Source organism: Canis lupus, chromosome 8 (genome assembly GCF_003254725.2).
Source record: "Canis lupus dingo isolate Sandy chromosome 8, ASM325472v2, whole genome shotgun sequence".
Classification (NCBI taxonomy): Eukaryota; Metazoa; Chordata; class Mammalia; order Carnivora; family Canidae; genus Canis; species Canis lupus.
In genome coordinates, this window is record NC_064250.1 from 14,203,603 (window position 1) to 14,215,724 (window position 12,122).

At 39.7% G+C, this 12,122-nt stretch overlaps 1 long non-coding RNA gene across 1 annotated transcript; it reads left to right on the forward strand.

The window, feature by feature from the left end:
* The first annotated feature begins 1,519 nt into the window (after window positions 1–1,519).
* On the forward strand, window positions 1,520–7,041 carry LOC112657538 (uncharacterized). The gene is made up of 3 exons (XR_003135086.3): window positions 1,520–1,766; window positions 5,148–5,413; window positions 5,663–7,041. It is a non-coding gene; the product is annotated as an uncharacterized LOC112657538 (long non-coding RNA).
* The last annotated feature ends 5,081 nt before the right edge of the window (window positions 7,042–12,122 follow it).

Genomic DNA, 12,122 nt, shown 5'->3' on the forward strand with positions numbered 1-12,122 from the left:
TGCCTGTGTCTCTGCCTCTCTCTCTCTCTCTCTCTCTCTCTGTGACTATCATAAATAAATAAAAATTAAAAAAATAAAAAATAAATAAATTAAAAAAAAAACACAGCAAAAGATAAAATCTCCCCCTTATCAACCTTCAACTCCATTCTCTCTCCCTAAATGTAAAACCTCTAGGCCCTTTTCTGTGAGTTTACTTACAAGTAAGTGTGTGTATGATTGCGTGCACACATTTTGTTTTCACAAATAGAGTTGTATCATATGTTTTACTCTGTAACTTTTTTCCTAAGTATTTTCTCTCTTTTCTTCATATTAATTTCTAGTTCTGTCTTCCAGTTCATTGGTTCTTTCCTCTGTCCCCTCTATTTTTTCTTTTTTTAGATTTTATTTTATTTATTCATGAGAGACAGAGAGAGAGAGACAGAGACATAGGCAGAGGGAGAAGCAGGCTCCCCAAGGGGAGTCTGATGCGGAACTCGATCCCAGGACTCCAGGATCACAGTCTGAGCCAAAGGCAGACACTCAACCACTGAGTCACTCAGGTGCCCTGTCCCCTCTATTCTGTTGTGGAGCCCACCCACTGAGCTTTTTATTTCAGTTATTGCATTTTCAGTTCTAAAATTTCCATTTGGCTCTTATATTTTCTGTTTCTTTGATGAGACTTTCTATTTCTTTGCTGAGGCTTCTTGTTTTTTCGTTTGTTTCAAGTAAGTTCATAATTGCCCACTGAAGCATTTTTATCATGGTTGCTTTAAAATTGTGGATAATTCTAATATCTCTATCATATCAGTATTAGCCTCTTTTGCCTCTTTTGGTTGTCTTTTTTTTTTTTTTTTTTTTGTCATCCATTTTGAGATCTTCCAGTTCTTGATATGATGAATGATTTTTTAAATTGAAACCTGGACATTTTTGTCCTAAATTATAAGACTCTAGTTCTTATTTAAACCTCTATTTAAACTGGCTTTCTCCGATACCTCTCTAGCCATGGAAGGTGGGGTAAGGGCACTGCCTTGTTACTGCCAGATGAACGTACAAGTCCTAGTTCCCCAGGTTGGTCTCCACTGAAACCTGAGGGGTTGCTCCTTGTACTGCTAGGTAGAAGTGGAAGTTCTGGTCCTTGCAGTCTCCACTGACACTGTGATGGAGGTGGCATCTTTACTACTGGGCAATGGTGAAAGTCCTGACCCTCCACTAGGCCTTCTCTGATACCACCCTGGAGAAGATATTGGGTCACATCATTGAAGCTTACTGAGACCACGTGGAAGTCTAGTCTTTCTACTAGGACTTTTTTTTTTTTTTTTTTTGGCATTAGTGCAGGTGGGGATCGCAGATTTTCCTGCAGTGTTTGGCTGGAGTACAGCATTATTGTCTACACGTTTTCTTTTTCTTTTTCCTTTTTTTTTTTTTAAGGATTTTATTTATTTATTCATGAGAGAGACAGAGGCAGAGACACAGGCAGAGGGAGAAGCAGGCTCCATGCAGGAAGCCCAATGTGGGACTCGATCCTGGGACTCCGGGATCACACCCTGAGCCAAAGGCAAATGCTCAACTGCTGAGCCACCCAGGCGTCCCTTGTCTACACGTTTTCTATCTTACTAAACTTCTATGGTTTTGATGCCCTAACTACAGGAAAGCTTTTGTTGTTTTTTTTTTGTTTGTTTGTTTGTTTGCAGCTGTTGGCATTTTCAGACTGCCAACTTCTTCAGCTTCATCTCTGGGATATATGAAGCAAAAGAATATCCATGGAACTCATCATGTCAAGATCCCAAGTCAGTTTACCTCTGTGCACCTTTCTGACTTCTTACGTTTGTTTAATATTTAATGTCCTGGGTCTCCAGTTATACTTAGAGGTGGGGAGAGGGATAAGTATGACTATTCCATCTTATCAAAGCAAAATTCCTGAGACTTGTTTTGGAAAAACTGAACCATATCTTATCCATTCTTCCATGTAACTGTTTATGATTGTTTATGGTTTCTGTAAGTATAGATTAATGTAATTTATATAACCACTACTTGTAAATATGTGTTTTCTAGGTTCAGTATTATAGAAGCTAATTCTCCCTAACAATTCAGAACTCCAGTAGTATCTGTATGAGTTGACAATGTGAATTTAATAATGGAAATTTACATAAAAGAAAAGTGATAAGGGAGTACTTAACTGCCAAATAGTAAACATAAAAGTACTATAAAAATTACAGTAGTGTGATATTGATATAGGTATAGACAGATGAGTAATTGAGATGAGAAAATGCAGAAATAGATGAAAGCATATATGAAAATTCAGTATGTGATAAAAATGGCCTATTTAATTAATGGCCTTATGGCAACATTTTCCAAGTGAGCGACTGAGGCAAAAAATAATAAATTGATTTCTGATTGTTAAAAATAATAATGATAATAAACCAAATTCCAGATTGTCAAAGGAGCAAATCTTAAAAAAGAGACCATAGAGGTCTCACAGAAAAAACTTGGATGAATTTTTTTTAAAGATTTTGTTTATTTATTCGTAAGAGACACAGAGAGAGGGCAGAGACATAGGCAGAGGGAGAAGCAGCCTCCCTATGGGGAATCTCATGCAGGACTCGATCCTAAGATTCTGGGATCATGATCTGAGCCAAAGGCAGATGCTCAACCACTGAGCTACCCAAGTGTCCCTGGTTGAATATTTTTATAATCTAGGGGTGGGGAAGGCCTTTCTAAGCATGACAGAAAAGTACAGAAGAAAAGACTCATAAATTTGATTACTAAAAAGTAAAAAATTCTTCTGAGAAGTAAAAACCATCTTGAACAAGGCCAAATACACATAAAGAAGGTGAAAATATCTGCAACATGTGTAAAAGAAAACCATAAAACATTTCTATAAATTGATAAAAAAGAATATATCTCTGAAAAAATTTGAGAACCATATAAGGGGAAATAAAAAATGAAGAAATTAAATAGGCCAAAACATAATAAAATATGTTTAATTTCACTAGTTATCAAAATTATGCAAATAAAAAATAAGGTATTTTTCATCTTTCAGAATGGAAAAGATAAAAGTCGTTTGACAAACCTGTCACCGAGAGTATGGGGAAATGTACCCTTAATTACTGTCAACATGAGTACAGATCAGAGCACTCCACGAGGGTGCTATAGCAATATATATATTACTTTAAATTGGAATACCCTCTGAATCAGTAATATTCTCAGAAATGTATCCCAAATTTTCATCATAATGTAGTTTACAGTAGAAAAATAAGAAGTGGATATAGCTTAGAAGTTCATCAATAGAGGATTAAATGAAAAAAAAAAAAAAGGTACGTCCATACACTATATACTCTCAACAGTTAAAATAGTTAAGGATCTCATGTACTGACATGAAAAAACATTTAAGATGTTGAATAAAGAATGCCAGGTAGCTTTTTTTTATAATGCTGTGTATATAGAGTTCTGTGTGTGTGCACACGCATGCGCTTTGAGAGATTCTAAAAGGAGCAGAGGTTTACTCCAGGTGCTGGGATTGCAGGTATATACTTTGTTCTTTATTGTTTTCTGTACAATTAGAGTGAGAATATGTATCATTTTTAGAATCGGAAAAAAGCTATTTTCATTAAGTCTCAACTGCAGCCATCATTAAAGAACATCTCAAAATTGTTCTCAGTACATACTACTCTATACAAATTGCATCAATGCCTATGCAGGGCAACAACTGATGCCATCTTTTGGTCAGCTAAATAATACACAAGCACTTTGGTGTATGCTCAGGCACTGCTTTGTGTGGTACTAGTTTCATGACCAGATGACCCGGGAATGTTGCCCTGAAGTACTCTTGTTGGAGTTTGTTTTTTTTTTTTAAGATTTTATTTATTTATTCATAAGAGACACACACAGAGAAGCAGAGACATAGGCAGAGAAGCCAGCTCCCCGTGGGGAGCCCAATGTGGGACTGGATCCCAGGACCCCGGGATCATGTCCTGAGCCAAAGGCAAACACTCAACCACTGAGCCATGCAGGCATCCCTCTTGGAGTTTTATTACCATAAAATGAAATGATGCAGTAGTGTCAGTTCTAGGTCTCTCTGGCTGGGAAATCGTAGGCAAGTTAGTTAGGCTCCGAGTCTCAGCTTCTTCTGTAAAAATATCTTCACTTTCTGTTTTGCAGAATTGTAAGGATCAAGAGATGATGTGTATGAAAACATTTTCTAAACTCTGAAATGCAAGTGTAGTTGCTATTCCTATAATCATGTTTATTAAAATAAGGAAAAGTGGCATCAACAATGCGGAAGATAGATTATTATCAAAATTAAAATGATGACTGATGGTGAGCAGTGAGCTTTGGGAAGAATAAGCCTTCCATCTAGAATTAGAATCAAACTTCAACTGTGGCATCTTTCTGCTGAAATTATGGGATAACATTTCGACACTTTGAAGGAAACAAAACACAGAAGCAATTGTTACATGGTGATAGGTAAAGGAAAGAACATGTAATTCAATCCACTAGGAAGATATTTATCCAAAATGAAACTGTTTTCTCTCCTTGCTAGTCAGGCAGAAATCTAATTACTTATGTTTGATCTACTATGGAGAGGCAAACCTGAGAAAATGATAGATTATAGACAATTTTATTGAATTTAATCTTAGAAATCGACAAATGAAGGTTTTGCACTTTGCACATAATTACTTAGCTGATGTTAAAAATAAAATCTGGTCAATAGTAATAACTTCTGTTTTACTGTGATCTGTTCTAATTTCAGTTGTGGATTAGGCTATTTCCTGGTCCCTTTCTTTGTGTGAATGCTTTAAAGATAACTTCTCTCTGGTTGAGGGTTTAGTGCAGAGCTATTTTTTTCATATCATATAATGTTTCAGAAACAAAAAGAGAATAAAGGAAACTTAAAGACAAGCCTGGAAGCATAAAGAAAGAAGAACTGATGGGGCACCTGGGTGGCTCAGTGGTTGAGTGGCTGCCTTCGGCTTAGGGCATGATCCCGGGGTCCTGGGATCGAGTCCTACATTGGGCTCCCTGTGCGGAGCCTGCTTCTCCCTCTGACTACGTCTCTGCTTCTCTCTCTGTTTCTCATGAATGAATAAATAAAATCTTCAGGGGGGGGAAAAAAAAAGAAAATGAACTTTGTCTTTAAGTTGTGTCTATCCTCACTACCCTTTGACTAGTTCGGTCCAATGAGACATGGAGATGACAACAGACGGAAGTACACAGCAGGTGTAAAGCAGGATACTCTCTTCCCTACTGCCTTTGCACAGTAGGGCAGTCAGACAACCTGGGTTCTGGACGCAGATCTGGCCCGTATGAGCTGAGTGACCTGATGAAGGCTGGCACAGCAAGGAGCTGGGAGCTACTGTCAGCGTCCCTTCACCCCGGGCATGGTGCCAATCACTTGACACACGCTTCCTTTTTATCCTCACAACAATTCTGTAAAGTAAGTGGTACGATCCCTGTTTGATCCCTGTTTGACCGTTAAGGGGACTAAACTTGGGAGAGTTCTGCAGCTTGGCCCAGGCTACACAGGAAAGAAGTAGCTTGATGATCAGATGAAATAATGTTTAACGTTTAAGAAAATGCTTTGAAAATTGTAAAATGCGATACAGATTTTAATTTTTGTTATTGTTGTTATATTCGTCCTTGGCAAGTAAGTAAAACTCTGTTCTTTCCTCGTGCTCTTTTCCAGAGGTTTCCACCTATTCTGCATGAATACAGCAGCTGCTTCCGGTGCCAGAAAGGGCGAGATTAGTATTCCAGTGGCCCTGCGGGTTCCAACGGCCCTGCTGGCACAACTCGCAGAGACAAGTATTTTGCAAAGATGATGACGGGTCCGGGAGGAAAACAAAAGGAAATGTATTTTCCTCACTACTCTGTGAGGATCGAATAAAATCCCACCACCAGAGTACAATAGTGAATTTTATCATGTGTGTGGGAATGATCGGGCTGATAACGGCCTCGCGTCCTAATCGGTCTCCTAGGATGGGTCACTCTTCGCTCTTAGGTTTTAGCGTCTTGTCTCCCTTTGTTCACCAGAGCAGCGCACGCCCAGCCGGTTTGTCAGCTTCGCACGCACTGGGCTGTAAGCGGCAGCAACCCTCGGAGCATCTGGAGAGCCGGTGTGTCCTGGGAGATAAGACTGTGGCACCCCGGCTGTCGCGCTCCTGAGAGGCTGCAGCCCTCTCTGTCTGCCTCGTGCAAAGGTTATCTGGATGCGCGCCATTCAACTCGGTTTTCCCTTGTGGTTATAACCACTATTACAACAATTAACCTTCCCATGGGGATATACCACCAAACCGCAGGGAAAAAGAAGCAAAACATTCTGACTAGGACTATGTGGTCTGTTACATTTTTTCTCAGCCCAGGGTTGCTCATGGTATTTCTAGCCTGTTTCGCTTCTCAGGGGTCAAATCATCAAATGGAACATTTTGTTAGTTCTAAGGATCCTGGAGCGTTACGATCTTCATTTATTGAGTTGGGAAGACCGAGGGAATTTTCAGAAGGCCTGGTTAGGAAGTGCCAGGAAAAGTCCTGGACTGAGAAACCTGATTACGTGACACTCTACCTTACTGTCTTGCACGTCACACCAAGGGACTTCATTTAGTGCCACGGGTTTCATTCTGCATGATAAGAGACTTTGCCTTTTAGGGATTTAAAGAAGATGAATGAAATATATCTAAGATTGTATTGGTGATCCATACTGACTCAACATACCAACAGATTTTCTCCTCTTAAAACCCTCTTTTTAAACTCTGGTGGGCATTGACAACTACTTTTAGGGCTGGCTGATCCCATTTCTGGGCCCTGGGTCTTGCTCACTTTTAACTTAAAAAAACTCGAGAGCAGAGCCTGATGAATTCTCAAAGTCATAGAGCAATCTTTTTCTCTGAAGTCAGAACAGGGAGCCAATTCAAAATTTGGAGGGATCCCTGGGTGGCGCAGCGGTTTGGTGCCTGCCTTTGGCCCGGGGCGCGATCCTGGAGACCCGGGATCGAATCCCACATCAGGCTCCCGGTGCATGGAGCCTGCTTCTCCCTCTGCCTGTGTCTCTGCCTCTCTCTCTCTCTCTCTCTCTCTCTCTGTGACTATCATAAAAAAAAAAAAAAAATTTGGAGGAAGCCCAGATGGGTTGTCAGGGTAGCCTTCTGGACATGGTTAGTTAACTTGTCTGACTATCCATTATAGATTGTAGAATTAATTCTAGCTAACCCTCCCTCCCTCTCTCTCTCCTCCCTCCCTCCCTCCCTCCCTCCCTCCCTCCCTCCCTCCCTCCCTTCCTTCCTTCCTTCTTCTTAAAGATTATTTACTTATTCATGAGAGACACAGAGAGAGAGAGGCAGAGATACAGGCAGAGGGAGAGGCAGGATCTCTGCGGGGAGCCTAATGTGGGACTCAATCCCAGAACCCTGGATCGCGCTCTGAGCCAAAGGCAGATGCTTAACCACTGAGCCACCCAGGCACCCATAGCCAACCATTTCTTAAATGTGTACTACAGGTCACATGATGTATCATATAAGGAGAGTGAATGAGTTGAGAAATGAGTGGTAAGACTTATTACTCCTTTGGTCATATTATGTTTTTTGCCTTTTTAGAGAAACCACTTACTGAGTGCAAGAATGGTGGCTTTGCGTGTTTAATCCTCATGACAACTCAGTGAGATATGTACTATTATCCCTACTTTACATATAAGCAAACCAAGAGAGGTCAAGGATTTGTCCAAGATCAAATAACTCCTGAGTAGCAGGACTGGAAATCAGTGGTACAGCTGTGGATCTACCAAAGTTTGGACCTTGAATGGGCATCCTATATTTTATTCTTTGATATAGGTTTATTATTCAAAGTTGTAAGGAAATCACATTTTTAAATACCATATAATAACTTAAATTCAGGGATCCCTGGGTGGCGCAGTGGTTTGGCGCCTGCCTTTGGCCCAGGGCGCGATCCTGGAGACCTGGGATCGAATCCCACGTCGGGCTCCCGGTGCATGGAGCCTGATTCTCCCTCTGCCTGTGTCTCTGCCTCTCTCTCTCTCTGTGTGTGTGTGACTATCATAAATAAATAAAAATTAAAAAAAAAATAACTTACATTCACCAAAAGAGCTTCTTTTGTATAAGAATTCTTTTTTTTTTTTTTAAAGATTTTATTTATTTATTCATGAGAGACAAAGAGTACGAGAGAGAGAGGCAGAGACACAAGCAGAGGGAGAAGCAGGCTCCATGCAGGGAGCCCGACGTGGGACTTGATTCCGGGTCTCCAGGATCACACCCTCGGCTGAAGGTGGCGCTAAACTGCTGAGCCACCCGGACTGCCCTGTGTAAGAATTCTATTGTAAAATCTGTTATAAGGTAAATATCACCTCCCAGATTTATTTATCTGAAATCAGGTTTTCTTAGACATTAAATTTTCTTATGATGATAGCCATGAGTTCTTTTTTTTTTTTTTTAAGATTTTATTTATTTGACAGAGATAAAGAGCACAAGCAGGGACAGTGGCAGGAAGAGGCAGAGGGTGAAGCAGGCTCCCCGTGGAGCTGGGAGCCCAATGTGGGTCTTGATCCCAGGACCCTCAGATGATGACCTGAGCCAAAGGCAGACACTTTATTGGCTGAGCCACCCAGGCACCCCCAGCCTGAGTTTTTTTTTTTTTTTTTAAGATATATTTATTTATCAGAGAGAGAGAGGGCGGGGCCAAGGATGAGGGAGGTGGGGCATTGGGAGAGGGAGAGAGAAATCTCAAGTAGACTCTCCACTGAGCATAGAGCCTTATGTGGGCCTTGATCTCACAATCTTGAGATCATGACCTGAGCTGAAACCAAGAGTTGGATTATGTTCAACCAACTGAGCCACTCAGGTGCCCCGAAAGCCATGAGTTTTTAAAAAGTCAGCTAATATCAAGCACCTCTCATGTGCCAGATATTGGGGATAGGATAGTGGGTAAATTGTATACAGTTTTTAACCTTTTGGAACTTGTATGGTGTCGTATGTTGTGTGTAGGATGCACTGGGAATCCATATCTGACCATCTCCTTGGGTTTAAGTATATTTCTGTGTGCTTCTGAAATACCCTGCTTTTATTATAATATGCAAGATTATAATGTTGTGCAACTATCACCACTATCTAGTCTCTAAAACTATCACCACAGAAACACTGTAACGGGGCAGCCCAGGTGGCTCAGCGGTTTAGCGCCACCTTCAGCCCAGGGCATGATCCTGGAGACCAAGGATCGAGTCCCACGTCAGGCTCCCTGTGTGGAGCCTGCTTCTCCCTCTGCCTGTGTCTCTGCCTCTCTCTCTCTCTCTCTCTCTCTCTTTCTCTCTCTGTGTGTCTCATGAGTAAATAAATAAAATCTTAAAACAAAACTCTGTAACCATTAAGAGATAACTCCCTATCCACTGCCCCCCCACACACACCCAGTTCCTGGTATTCAAGAATACTTCTACTTTCTATTCTATTTCTAGAATAGAAATCTATTAGAATCTATTCTAGATTCTGTTCTAGAATCTACTTTCTGTTTCTACGAATTTGGTCATTTTAGACAACCACCTACACACACTGGATAAAAAAATAGGGCTGACGGGGCACTTGAGTGGCTTAGTGGTGGAGAATCTGCCTTTGGCTCAGGGCGTGATCCTGGGGTCCTGGGATCGAATCCTGCCTGGGGCTCCCGTCAGGGAGCCTGCTTCTCCCTCTGCCTATGTCTCAGCCTCTCTCTGTGTCCCTTATGAATAAATAAATAAAATATTTTTTTAAAAAATAGGGCTGGGTCAACTAGATAACATTTGGAAAGGATCATCTTTTTTTTTCAGTTTTATTGAGAATAATTGACACATTACATTGTATTAAAGTGTATAAAGTAATGATTTGATATATGTATATGTTGTGAAATGATTACAACATCCATCACCTCACAGGCACACGTTTTTTTCTTGTGATGAGAACTTTTAAGATCTATTCTTTTAGCAACTTTCAAGTAATCCAAGACAGTAATGTCAACTATAGTAGCGATGCTGTACATCACATCCCCAGAATTTATTTATCTTATAACTAGAAGTTTGTACCTTATGGCCACCTTCACCCATTATGGCCTGGCAACTACAAATCTTACCTCTGTTCCTGTGAGTTTGGGTTTTTTAGAGTCCATATGTAAGTGAGATGATACAGTGTTTGTCTTTCTTTGTCTGACTTACTTCACTTAACATAGTGCCCCAAGGTTCAGGCATGCTATTGTAGATGGCAGAATTCCCCCCTTTTTTTTTTAGAGCTGAATAATATTCCATTGTGTATATATACCACATTTTCTTTCCTTTTCCTCTGGTTTTATTGAGAAATAATTAACATACATCACTATTAATTTCAGGCATATAGCATGATAGTTTGATTTACATGTATTGTGAAATAATTACCACAATTGATTCAGCTGAAATCCATCATCTCCTACAGATAAAATAAAATAGAAAAGGAAAAAGAAAAAAAAAAAGCCATTTTCCTTGGGGTGAGAATTTTTAGGATTTACTCCCTTAACAACTTTCCTGTATATCCTACAGTGGTGTTAGCTACAGTCATCATGTTATATTACATCCCTTATACTTGTTTATCTTATAACTGGAAGTTTGTACCTTTTGACCACCTTGCTCCAGTTCCTACCTCCCCTACCCTCTACTTCTGGTAACCACAAATCTGATCCCTTTTTCTAGGAGTTCATTTTGTTTCTTTGTTTTTTGTTTTTTAGATTCCACATATAAGTCAGATCATACAGTATTTACCTTTTTCTGTTTGACTATTAAACTTAGCATAATGTCCTTGAAGTCCATCTAGTTGTCACAAATGGCAGGCTTTTCTCGTATTTTAATGGCTGAATAATATTCTATTGTATATGTAGACCACACCTTCTTTACCCATTCATCCATTTGTGGACACTTAAGCAGTATCCACGTCTTGGCTATTGTAAATAATGCCACAATTAACATTGTGGTGCAGATATTTCTTCGAGATAGTGATTTAATTTTCTTGGATATATATGCAAAAATGGGATCACTGGTTCACGTGATAGTTCTATTTTTAATATTTTGAGGAACCTCCATATTGTTTTCTATAGCGGCTGCATCAATTTACATTTCCACCAGCAGTGCACAAGCGTTCCCTTTATTCACATCCTACCCAACAATTGGTATCTCTTGTCTTTTTGATGATTGCCATCTAACATGTATGAGTAATATGTCATTGTGGTTTTTATTTGCATTTCCCTGATGGTTAGTGATGTTGAGCAGTTTTTCAAGTACCTGTTGGCCATTTAAATGTTTTATATAAAAAAAATACTAAATCTTTTATATAGGTGGAAAAACATTTTGTCTTTTTGTGTCTGGCTTATTTTACTTAATGTTTTCAAGTTTTATCCATGTTGCAGCATGTTTCAGAATTTAATTCCTTTTTAAGGCTAAAAAACATCGCATTGTATGTATATAATACATTTTGTTTATCCACTCATCTATTGATGGAACTTAGGTTGTTGCCATCTTTTGACTATTGTGAATAATACTACAATCAAATCAATATTGGTGTGTAAATATCTGTTTCAATTCTTTGGGGATATATGTCTAGAATGCAATTGCTGGGTCATTTGGTAATTGTATTTTAGCTTTCTGAGGAACTGTCAAACTGTTTTCCATAGCAGCTGTACCATTTTATATTCCCACCAGCAAGGTGCAAGGGTTCTGAAATTTTCACATCCTTAATAATGCCTATTTTCCATGAAAAAAATTACAGCTATTCTAGTAGGCATGAAATGTTATTTCACTATAGTTTTGATACGCATTTCTCTAATGACTAATGATGTTGAGCATCTTTTCATGCACTTATTGGCCATTTATCTATCTTCTTTGGAGAAATATCTATTCAAGTCCTTTGCCCATTTTTGAATTGTGTTTTCTTTTTTTTTTTAATTTTATTTATTTATTTATTTATGATAGTCACACAGAGAGAGAGAGAGAGAGAGAGAGAGAGAGGCAGAGACATAGGCAGAGGGAGAAGCAGGCTCCATGCACCGGGAGCCCGACGTGGGATTCGATCCCGGGTCTCCAGGATCGCGCCCTGGGCCAAAGGCAGGCGCTAAACCGCTGCACCACCCAGGGATCCCATGAATTATGTTTTCTT